This window comes from Stigmatopora nigra, chromosome 15 (assembly GCF_051989575.1).
Source record: "Stigmatopora nigra isolate UIUO_SnigA chromosome 15, RoL_Snig_1.1, whole genome shotgun sequence".
Taxonomy (NCBI): domain Eukaryota; kingdom Metazoa; phylum Chordata; class Actinopteri; order Syngnathiformes; family Syngnathidae; genus Stigmatopora; species Stigmatopora nigra.
In genome coordinates this window covers 10,871,067-10,883,966 of record NC_135522.1, presented here as the reverse complement: position 1 = coordinate 10,883,966, position 12,900 = coordinate 10,871,067, and positions in this window count along the sequence as shown.

Below are 12,900 nucleotides of genomic sequence, written 5' to 3'. Positions count from 1 at the left end.
CTTTTAAATCAATAATTGTAATTTTTAACCATTTTGCTCTATTTTTAGTTCAAAAATCATTTTGTAAAATCTTAAAAATATATATAAAAAAGCTAAAACATTGTTTTAGATCTCTAAAAAAGGAATATTCAGGGATTTTAGTCCAGTTCTTTGAATCCATTTATATATAAAAAAAATATCTAAATGTTATTTCTAAAATGGTCCGGCCCACGTGAAATCAATTTGACGTTAAAGCGGCCGCAAACCAACCCAAGTCTGACACCCTTGGCGTAGTCGATCTAAAAAGTCTGCACAACCCTGTTTAAAAGCTTGATTTTCACAGTATATAAAACTGGGCTGAAAAGAAAAACAATATATTATTCAAAACTTTTAAAAGGACCTCCTCTAAAACAGCACAACTAGGTAGTCATTTTCAATTATTTTTAAAAATAATCATCAAAATTTCTGACATGTCTGGGAAATTTCTAAATTCAGATTAAATGATTGTTGATTTTTTTATTGTGTACTTGTGTTAAAACAGATATCAGAAACTTTGATATGAACTTAAATATTATTGCTAAATTTTGAACACTGACACAACACAGCTATAGGGTGACTGTATACATATATTTCAGATCACTTTTAATTTCCCCTCTTTTTTGGTGTGTATATATAGGTCACATCATGGGAAAAGGACCCCAATGAGTTATTTTTCTATTATTTTTTGCATCCCACAAGCATGACATTTAGAACATGGGTGTACAGAATTTTGCTGAATGAATTGGACAAAAAAACATTGAACTATCACATACCAAGGCAAAACGCTCTCCAAAAAGACCCCTTCAAACTACGCATAATCCCTGACATCACCCCAGAAAAGGTCAAAGTTGAATGATTCTTTTAGTGTTTTTTTATGGATGTGCGTGGGAGGGGTGGTGTTTTTTTTTTAGTTAGTTTTTTTTATGCTAGACGTTTGTGTACATATGAAAGGTTTATTTGTGAGTGAGTTAATGAGTGAGTGAGCATTTTTGGGGTGAAAAGAGAGGTTTTATTATGGGAGGTGATAGATTAATAGGTTTTGGTTGAATGTGAGTACTTTTGGGTAAGTAAATGTTATTTTTGCCCTAAACAATAGCTCATAGGAATGCAGTGAAATATTTGCACCCCCTTTTTTTCTAAAGCTTTCACTTGTACTATGGATCTATATTATAGTGGAGCTAATTTAGATTTGACCAAATGGCATAAATGGCATCTTCATTCCAGTCTCACCCATTTATTTACCTAATTGGATTTTTTTCTTAAATGGTAAGCATTACAGCATGAATAATGAACAGTATTTAGTATATTGAATTTAGTTATGTCCCGATCCATTACACAATATTGGTTTTGGGTACTGATACAGCTATTTTTTTTATCGGATTTAGTCCCGGATTCCAGTATTATTCACAATTTTTGGCTGCTGTAACTCACACCACTGGGTAAACATGTCCTCAGTGTGACAACTTCTCTTTAGAAAATAGTTCTACAACAGTGCATTGTGTAATATTTCTAAACAGAACATTTCTTGAGGCGGTACTACCAAAAGCCTCGCTAATACAAAAACTAAATATTATTTGACATTTACTGTATGCAAATTATTTGCATTAGTTTTACTGGCCTTAAAATATTACTATCAGATCATCCCGGCAAAACATATCTTCAAAAAATTGTATTGATGGGAAATAAAAAAGAAATCTGCATCAGAACATCCTGTATTGCATTGTCAGCTTATGTTCTTAAGTTTAAAACTCTTGTATTCTTCATGCACTGCTAATAACCAAATGGGTTTGGAAAATAGCTTCATCTGGATGTGAATGGCAAACTATGCAAATGCAGCATCATGGTTACACAAGTACGGGAAGAGTGCGCCCTCTATTGGAAGACCAATAGTAAATATTGCTACTGGACTTGCCCTGAGGTTATGTAGTAGATATAGTATAGTTAGTTATATAATACACTTATAATATAGACTGCCACCATAATCATGTTTTTATTCTTATTCAAAATGTACAACGCGGGAGGAAGAAACACAATAAAAAGGAATAAAAACCGAATTAACCAAGGAGCAACTTAATGTTCCTCTCAGATATATTTACAAGAACCCTGCAAGAATATACAAATTAACATTCTTGATAGTATGTTGTTACACTTCTTGTGGTATTCCACGATGAACGATTCCATTGTCTTCTGTAATCTAGTTTACGTCTGAACACAATTCGAATGACTAGTGTCTTTGTCATGTGTTTTTATACATAATTTAGAAGATGTCTCATAGAGTTACGTGCAGAAATCAGGTCAAAACTCACTGGTGCAGTGAAGGTTATTCTTAAAATTTAAGGCTATTATTCTCTTTGTTTCTAAAATTATATTTATTTTTTTAGATTTTCTGTGTATATGATATTGTACAATGAATACAATGCTGGATTTGAAATCTCACTGAGACACATAATATTACAAAAACAATATAATTTACAAATGCAGTAGGAATGTTATCCAATCTCTATTCAAAATGCAGTACATCTGTGTAATGTTGTTTAGTATTGCTTTGTGCTGGTGAAAAATAAATCTAAACTCTTGTTTGTTTCAACTTTAATGCTTTTACTAGTACAAAAGGTAATATAGTGAAAAATGGATTTCCAGATATAGATTTAAATTCTGTGTGTTCACCATAGACCAAATATAGTATTTTAAGTATAAGTAAATAAACAGTAAATCATGTGCACATGGTAGCAGTTGTTTGTATGTAAAATATATTGGCTTTATTCTGTAGTACACTGAGAGGGATGTATTTTGTAGATCTTATAATATTGTTGTGATTACGAGATTTGATAAACAAATGGATCTATGTATTTTGTCATTTCAGTTAGTTCTTGGATTAAAATGAGCCAAATTTTATGTGTAGTTTAATCATTATTTTAGTAAAAAATTGAATAATAAGTACAATAATAATCATTATTAACCAGTAAAGTTGTATGCATTTGATGGTTAATTTTTGTATTAGAATTCACTGAATAAATCAGCAGTCTACAATACACAACTAGTTTAAATGTCCCTTCATTAACAATTTCAACGACAGTGGTCACTACATTAAATTATTTTGATTTATTTTTGACTTATTCTCATTACAGAAATGGAGGGTGCAGGGAACTATCTCAAAAAGCTTTGGGCAATAGGTGAGGGACACCCTAAATTGGTCACCATCCAGTCTCAGACCACAATGAGACAAAACCATTCATGCTCATATTCACAGCTTTGGGAAATTAAGAGTGTTCAACAAGCCTACTGTGTTTTTAAGAGTTGGGAGGAAACTGGAGCACCTGGTGAATACCCACATAGGCATAGAGAGAACGTCGTTATTACAGTGGACATATATTGAAAAGTCATCATTTGCTTGACTAATTCACTGCCAGCTCAGGTCACAGAATGTGTGTTGTGTTAGTTAGTAAAAGAGGAAACTGGGTTTGAAATCACCCATTGACTAATTGAATGATCATTTGAATGCTTCCAGTCCCTCCCATTTTTTAAAAAAGGAAGGTCCCAGTTAAAATGGATTGATTGTAGTTAATGCTAGCCAAAGTGTTAAGGTATGTGGAATTATATGTGTATGTGAGTGAGGGACTTTTTAATAATTCATCCAATAATTCATTCATTCCGCTTTATCATCATTAAGGTTACGAGGGGGTGCTGGAGCCTATCCCAGTTGTCTTCAGGCCTATCCCAGTTGTCTTCAGGAAGGATACACCCTGAATTGGTGGCCATCCAATCGCAGGCCACAAGGAGACGGACAACCATGCACACTCACACTCATACCTAAGGACGATTTAGAATATGTAATCAGCCTACCGTGCATGTTTTTGGAATGTTGGATGAAACAGGAGTACCCGGAGAAAATCCACACAGGCCCGGTGAGAAAATGCAAACTCTACACAGCACACCCGATCTAGATTTAAACCCAGGACCCCCACTGTGAGGCCAACCCGCTCACGACTAAACCACCGAAATGCTGGGACTTTTTAAATAAAACAAAATTACATTAATAAATCAAATTCACATCGCAAAATATCCACGGGAAACACTTGAATTTTGAACTTTGAATTAATATGTTATGTTGATATTTATATTTTTATTTGTTATTAGGATGGATAAGTGGTTAATACGTCAGGCTCACATTTAAGGGGTCTTGGGTTCAAGTCCAGGTCAGTCCACCTGTGGGCAGTATGCATGTTCTCCATGGGATTCTGTGGGTTTCCTCTGGGTACCCTGGTTCCCTCCCACATCCCAAAAACATGCATGGTAGGCTAGTTGAACCCCTCGGTTTGAGTGTGAGCTTGTATGGCTGTTTGTCTCCTTGTGCCCTATGATTGGCAGGCCACCTGTTGCCCGGAGTAAGCTGGGATAGGCTCCAGCACCCCTGTATCCCCGTGAGAACTAGTGGTTCAGAAAATGAATGAATGGGAAAATATGTAGCATACACCTTTTCAACATGTTTTTATTTATTATGATTTAAAAGCGGAGAGACACCCTGAATCAGTGGCTAGCCAATAACAGGGCACTTAGAAACAGACAAGCATTCACGCTCACATTCAAACCTCGGGGCAATTTAGAGTGGTCAACCAGCCTACCCTGCATGTTTTTGGGATGCGTGACGAAACCAGAGCACGAGGAGATAACATGCAAACTCCACACAGTAAGGACCAACCCGGGATCGAACTCATAACCACAGAACTGAGAGGCCGACGCGCTAACCACTCGTCCGCTGAGCCCCCTTAATAACGGATTTTTTTTCTCAAAAATAGATCCTTCAATCAATTCATCTATCATTTATTTGTATTTATATCTAAATGAGGCGGCCCAGCGACTATGTGATTAGCGCGTCGGCCTCAGAGCTTTCGGATCTTGGGTTCAAATCCAGGTCAGTCCACATATGGGGTTTGCATGTTCTCCCCAAGGCCTGCGTGGGTTTCCTCCGGGTACTCGAGGCAAGGAAGACTACCGTTCCAGACGGCCCCAGCTCCAGACTACTGAAAGATTGTGCAGATCAGTTTGACAAAGTGATTCTGCATATTTTCAACCTCAGCCTCAGTCTGCAGAAGGTCTCCTACCTTTACATGCTTGCCTGTAAAAGTTGCAGGGTGCTCTGTTCTCCTCTAGGTAGAGACAAATACTGAAAAACAGGCACGTGATGACTTCAGTGTTGTTTTAACCTACCATTGTGGTTGCAGCATCACTGCATCACTGTCAAAAGGGTATTGGGTTCAAATGTCAGAATAAATTTGATTCATTGATTGATTTTACCACAAATACAGGATGCAGAATGCAAATTTTAATTTACCAACTTCTTGCAGCAGCCTCCAGATGTTCATTACATCAATGAGGAGGTTGTATTAATAGGTCTTTATCATCTACCCCATTGCCGTGAGATGTTATCTTTGCAGACATTGGCTGTTTGTGCATCTGACCACGCAAACAAATCCCCCTTGTAGTGTTTCAGAAATTCCACAGTATTTTGTGAATTTCTCTCCCCTTTGTAGGGGTGGGAGCGCAGAATGCATGACTCACATATGAGTGTTAAACTTTGGTTAAAAACAGATCCATTACAAGATGTAATTGAATTGAGATTACATTCTGTAACTAGTCTGACAGGCCGGTGTGACTTTGGTTTCTTCTTCATATTGGACAATTCATCCGATAATCACACATTCAACATACACAAATTCTCCAGACCACTTATTCTTACAGGGGTCATAGTGGTGCTGGAGTCTATCTCAGCTAGTTGTGGGCAGTTGGCCGGGGACAACCTGAATTGGTGCCATGCCAATGACAGTACAATGAGGGCATTCACGCATACACTGATACTTCGTGACAATTTAGAACAGTGGTACTCAACCACCGGTCCGCACCCACTTGGCGATGGCCCGCCAGAGAAATAAATATTAACCTTCCGGCGACATGTACTTTAGAATCTCGCTGCACTCTATTGGGCTCTCATTGGCTGTGTCACAACAACCACTATCCATGATTCAAGATTCTCTCTTACATTACTCTCAATCTTGGCTTAATGTTCCCCTTATTAATGATTACAATTCCCCATATTAAGCGAGAAAAAACATACAAACGCGGTACATATTTACACATAAGGCACATAGGGCACCGAGGGCACACGTTCATTCATTCATTCGTTTTCTAAATCGCTTTATCACCACTATAAAAGTCTAAAATGTACTACAAAGTGGACAACTTTCTGACACGAACAGGTCAAAGGCGAATGCACATGTGCATATCATGTCCTTTCCACCACGGCTAAATGCTGCCCTTACTAGTGTTTGCAATTCCCCTCATTAAGCCATTAAAATCATACAAATGCAACACGGCACATATTTTCAGACACACACACACCGTGCACACGTAAAAGTCTAAAATGTACTACAAAGTGGACGGCTTTCTGAAACCGTCGGTCAAAAGCAAATGCACATGCATATAAATTTTGTATGCTTGTTATTTATTGTAAGAATCAATAAATGTTTTTTTAAAATAATTTTCTCTCATTTTTGTGTTTCTCCTCATCATACAAAATTGGCAAATTTGAAAGGGTTTAGTTGAGTGAGGACCGTGGAACGAATTAGAGTATTTACAAATAAAGTACTGCTCTACTTACAAAAGTTTCAAGTGACGAAACAAGTGCTGGAACCAATTAGTCTCGTAAGTAGAGGTACGACTGTATCATTAAAAAATAATTATTTTTCATAACTGTTGATGAGTTTGTTTATGAGCAGTTATGCAAAGCTCATAAAAAAATTCTCCACATTTTTGGGAATACAGAATGTCATAGACTTAGCCTTAGTTGCTTGTTTGACTCACAAGCCAAAAAACAACTGTATGTGAAAGTCAGTTGCTCTAAATTGTAAAGAGGAATTTCTTGGGTATCCATGAGACAAAATGACAAATGAAACTCTTTAAACATGCAATTTACATTTATGTAGAAACCCCACAGCTATAGGTGGCAAGTTGCACAACATTGAATAGCGTCTATGCTCAATCTGCAAGTAAACCATTCTTTGCGTGTTTGTGCTATTTTGGAAATGACACGTGCAGAATTAACAATCATGTCAATACAAATGTATTACTATAACACAATTCACAAGATAAGATGAACAAGCCAAGATTTCCTGGCCCTATTTAGATATATCTATACCATTTCAAAGATCTGGGGTATGTTGAGCCTCATGAACATTTGTAGTGCAAAATTGTGATTTATAAACTATTATTTGACTCACACATCTTGTATGCTGAACTTTTCTTTTATTTTGGTCCATTTTTCCTGTACCAATTAGAAAATGATTCGTAGCAGCACCCATCAGCTCTACAGAATGTGAATGGAGATATAGGTTGTTAGGGGTAATGATACTGAAATTTCATATATGGATACGATATCTGATCGCATTATTTTTTGAAACGTAGTTGGTATTTGTTTTTGCAAGACCACAGATCATCAGAAATTTGTTTTTGCATGGGTGGAATTTTGTTTAGCACTACTTTTGAAAGTAATTGAGGATATTCTTACATTGTCGTTGTTAACTTATTGGCTTCCATTGCATACAGCAAGAACTATGGCATAATGTGTATATGTATGTTTACAGAGCTGCCAAAATCTAACTGACAATATTTTTGGATTTCCAAAGTTTAGGGAGGTTTTCTGGAGTCCTAAGATTTGAGCTGCATTTCCGGGTGAACTGCTGAAATCCCAGAGTAGTTGGCAGCTATGTCTTTATCTTTGTGCAACACAACCCTTGATACCCCAACTTTTTCTTTGTGGAAATGGGTTTTCATTGGCTCTCTTTTGTGCAAGTATTTGTTGTGGATGAGAGTTCACACTGATAGATAAGTCAAGTCTGTCTCTCAACTTCATATAAATTGCTTTAGAGTGGTGAGAAGCTTGTATTTGAATGTATTTAAATTAATTTGAATGGGTGCTGTGACCTATTAGGGCAAGTGTCCCCTACAATGTACTCTAATTATTCATGAAGCCTTTATGTGTTTCTTTCTTTTGTGGATTCATGAACAGGAAACAAGGTTTCCAGTGTGGCCCTACCCACTTACTGTAACAGGTTTGACAAAACTTTTTATCAGTCTGGAAACTGTTTCAATGACAGATGGCTTTTAATCTTTACTTTTTCTTTTCGGGCTGTCCGCCATCACACATATCTTACATACCAGTACATACCGATCTCCACCCTTTCGCAGAGACAAAAATCCGGTGCTTGTAAATAACTAAAGCTTTAAGGTAGCCAGTCATGATTTTATAGCACACTTGCTTTTGATGAAATTCTAACTAGCCCTTTAGCTGGCAGTGAAGTTGTAAGATAACCATTCCATTTTGACTGAGAGAGGGTAATTGAAAGATTTATTATGTACTCCTCCCAGTCAAAAGGGACAGATTGTCTAGTGAAGTTAATTGTATTTATACCTGATCATTCCTTACCTGTCATCAGAGTTGAAATGAACTGGATGACCATTGTTGTCAATGCCTGGTATTAACTTAAAAGTTTAACTTAATCATTTTTCATTTACTTAAATTAACTGGCTTGCAATGCTTTTGACATCATACATATATAATGAATTTAAAGCTTCACCACAAAGAGCCCAAATAACAACAACAAACAAATAATTGATAAGTAAGTAGTCAACATAATAAATAGGGAAGGGCACAAATAACAACAGATAGAAAATAATTAAAAATAAATCAATAATTGTCATAAATATTACACATTATGGGGAAATCATACATTTACTATCTTCTCACAAAAAGTAGTTTGACACCATTAAAAGATATTAATAATAATGTAGTACTATTATATTTCGTAAAAAGTCATTTTTTAATATTTAGGTTATGAACATGATGGTAGCAACTTGATAGTGCAGTCGTTCCCTTGCCTGACTTTGGTGTGGGCAGGGGTGGGCTTGATTCCCGCAGTTGTCGGTATCACTGTGACTGCAAATGGTCCTTTGTCTCTCTGTGTGACTATGGCCGACTGGCGACTAGTCGCTGGCGTAGTCTGCTTTTTGCCCAAAGTCAGCTGGGATAGTCTCTCGCAACTCCTGCAACCCTTCCGAGGACGCGCAGTAAAGAAGATGAAATAATGATCATGATGGTTGAAAAATTATGTTTTCTTAAATGCTGAAAGGGCAACCCGGCAGATGAGTCATTAGCGTGTCGACCTCACAGTTCTGGGATCCTGGGTTGGAATTCAGATCTGTCCACCTGTGCGGAGTTTGCATTTTTTCCAGGCCTGCATGGTCCTCCTATTTCAACCTCCCTGGTTGAACAATCAAAATTGCCACGAGGTATGAAATGAGAGGGTGAATGATTTGTGGCTTAACTTGCCCTGCAATTGTCTAGCAACTAATTCAGTGTCAGAAGTCAGCTGGAATAAGATCCAGCCATCCCTGTGACCCTTGTGAGGATTAAGCAGTTCAGAAAATGAATGAAAAAATAATTGCTCTGATCTTTGAACAAACTTGCGGCATAAAACTGATTTTCTCATCTTCTGTTAGGTTTAGTTGGGTTTTGTTATTCCTTTTTCCCTGTGCAGGTTTGCTTTTTGTGTCTTGTATCCCACCTGGCTTCCCTTTCCTCTCATTGACCATTCAAGTGTGATTGACAATCAGTTCTACGTTCTGTTGATGTAGCCCATTTTTTTCCCTTCATGCCACATGCTTTGCTATGCTCCATGTTTCCACGTTTCATGTTCTTCCATTCCCCGTGTCTTATGCAGCCTTATTCATTTTTAACCTGTATCAAAAACCCAGTCCACTATTGAAAAAAATGTTATATTTTGCATTTGTATTAAGTCGTTTCTACTGTACTAATAAACTGTTTATCATTCTCAGATTTTGATAAGGAACTGGGCCATGATGATGGCACAGAGAAATTCAGAAAATGTGTGCGCGTGTGTGTGAGCGCCTGTTTCAGTCTGCATGGTGACTCATCAATCACTATATTTTCCATAAACACAATAACCTTCAATTGATCTTTCTTTTGTCCCCAAAGCATGAAAATCCAGACTTGCATAAATGAGAAAACAGGCTTCCTTGTTCAAGGCAGAGTGATCATTTTTGACAGCAAAGTGACTTTGGAGAAATACGTTCGCCCAAAACATAGTAGTACCTCTTTTTTCCTTAAAAAAAAAATCTCATGGAATGTAACTAAAATGGAGTTTGCATGTTTCCATGTTTCCATGTCCAAGAGGACAGGAGAGTTGATGTTTACAGAACTACAATGGGATTTTGAATTAAGATTGCAGCCTTAGTATTTAACTTTATTGACCAGGATGAACATGATAAAAAAGGGTAGATCCATTTCTGAGATATTTAATCCATTCCTATTTGTTCTGCCCAGAAGCAAGCATGCATTTTAGAATCCAGTCATCATGTGTTGTCTTTCATGGTTGCTAAGAAAAAGTCATGAATACATTTTAAACGTGTATTTATTATTAAGGGTTTTTGGATATGGGACTTTCCATGCTAGTCAGGAATAAATTCTATACTTGTAGTACTTAATATCAAAGGTTTTTGGACATCTGACTTTCTATGGTTAAAAACTAATGTTGTCTTTAATTTTTCATGTAATCTGATTGCTAAATCTACCCAAGAATGATGAAGAAAAAAAGGACAGAGGTTGTTATTTACTACTTACAGTGTCAAGTCTTTGGCAACACGTCGAGGCGAGGAAATGGGCAATAGGATCCAATCGCAGGGAAGCAGGCGAGGATGAGGGAGGATGTGCTCCAACTAAAACATTAATAACTTAAACAGGATCTTAGAAAATAACAGACTTAGAAATCACATTTCCAAACCTGATAAGGGAGAGCGAGGAACAAGGCACATGGATCAAGGTAACGTGGAAACAAGGCTTTGACAAGCAAAAGCAGACGATCTGATGAATGACATAACAATCAGTGGGGTTTAAATACACTGACATGGGTTGACGAGACAATTAGGAACACCTGGGAAACACACACGGGTGCAAGCAGTGAATACACCAGGGGCGGAGAAATGACAGCTGAACACAATGGACAATCACTCAGAAAGGAAGGACAGCAGGGGGGAAAAAGCATAAAACCAAGCAACCCTAACATACAGCACTATTTTGTAATAGTGATCAAACCCCCAACTCCAGTGACAGTACTTGGGTTTTCTTGCTTGAGGGGTAGAAACTGGAGCAATTGTTTGAGGATTGCAAACAATACTGTCAATAAATGCGATCTATTTCATTGATATTTTCAATCGATTTCTTTATCCTGCAAACAAAGACTATGCAGATCCCCACAGCCAACATGCACATTGTTGCTATTATCCGGTATTCTAACAAATAAGTACGTAAAATACGAATACATCTTTTGTCTTTTTGGCAAAAAAAATCAAAATCAGAAATCTTATTTTGTAAAACGAAAACAAACCAGAGGTCTCTTTCTCAAGTCACTAAAAAAACATGTCAACATCATGTAAAACAGAACATTCTTTAAAATAGAATATTAACTATCTTCAACATACTTTAAACATAAAGTACAAAATAAATGTCACCCGCAAAGTCACTCTAGAGTCAATCTAAAACAGCACAATGTTCCTGCTCATACTGTACCTGTTGTGTTAGCTTGTTAAATATTCATGCACTATGACTGTGATTAAACTATAATTTTTAATTAACTTAAGAAATCTTTTTCTGAAGGCCATCTTACTGAAAGATTAAACGATGCAAAGGCGGATTTGAAATCCTTGCACAACTTACAATTTGTTGATCATGAGGACATATTGTCACATTGTACACCACTAATATAAATATTTCCATATACACATACATGCAGATGCCCCAAACCTTTATTGTTAGTACTCTGAATCTCCCCCATATTGACCTATATATTTTTAAAATTAATTTTACCAAGGCTAATTTCATTATTTCTTCAAGTAATTTATTTACTTATTCACAGAAGTCTGAGTTATTTATATTGAGTAATCTTTTTTTTTGTGGTAACATTTTTTTTCATATCATCCATGCCTAGTTGGAATATCCCTGCACCATAAGAAACATTAATGTGTGCATGTTAAAGAAAATTCTGACCAAATAACAGTTTACTCTGAAAATTGTGTAAACAAGACTGCAGTCATAGTAATGTTACAATAGGTTTTTGAGTATATTGCATTTAATAAATATAGTAACTGAGGAAAATTTTCCTTAAACATTTTGCCATTGTTTGGCTATTGGTTAACAGAAAGGAACATTTTTGAACTCTCTGAATAGATTTTTGTGCAAAAATGTAAACAGCAGTTACAGATGAAATGATCCCCATTATATATGTAAAATAATCCTTAACAACCTTTCAACAGGACTTCGGAAAAGACAAAGTGCTTTTCAAACGGCACTCGAAAACAGTATTTTCATTTCACAGCAATGACATTAAGGTATCCAAAGAGCCTTAAATATCTGGCACTGAGATTAAAATAAAAATAAAAAAGAAATAAGGAAAAAAAACAACAACAACTCTGCAGTTGAATATGAAATATAAAACAGAACAGGGGCAGATTGTGGAATAATGTACAAAAAAATTAAGGCATGTAAAATTATGAACTAGATACAAATGATAAACATGAACACACCCCTTCCTCAGTTCTTACATCATCTATATTCCTCATAAAGCGCAATTTATGGATGTGTGTGTGTGTGTGTGTGTGTGTGTGTGTGTGTGTGTGTGTGTGTGTGTGTATGTTAATATTCACTCGCTATGTTTGTCCGAACCGTACAACATAGAGTTGAAATTTTTCATATTGACCAGAAACGGCTGTCGGATATTATTAGACAAGATGATTGCATTTCTTCACCTTCTCTAA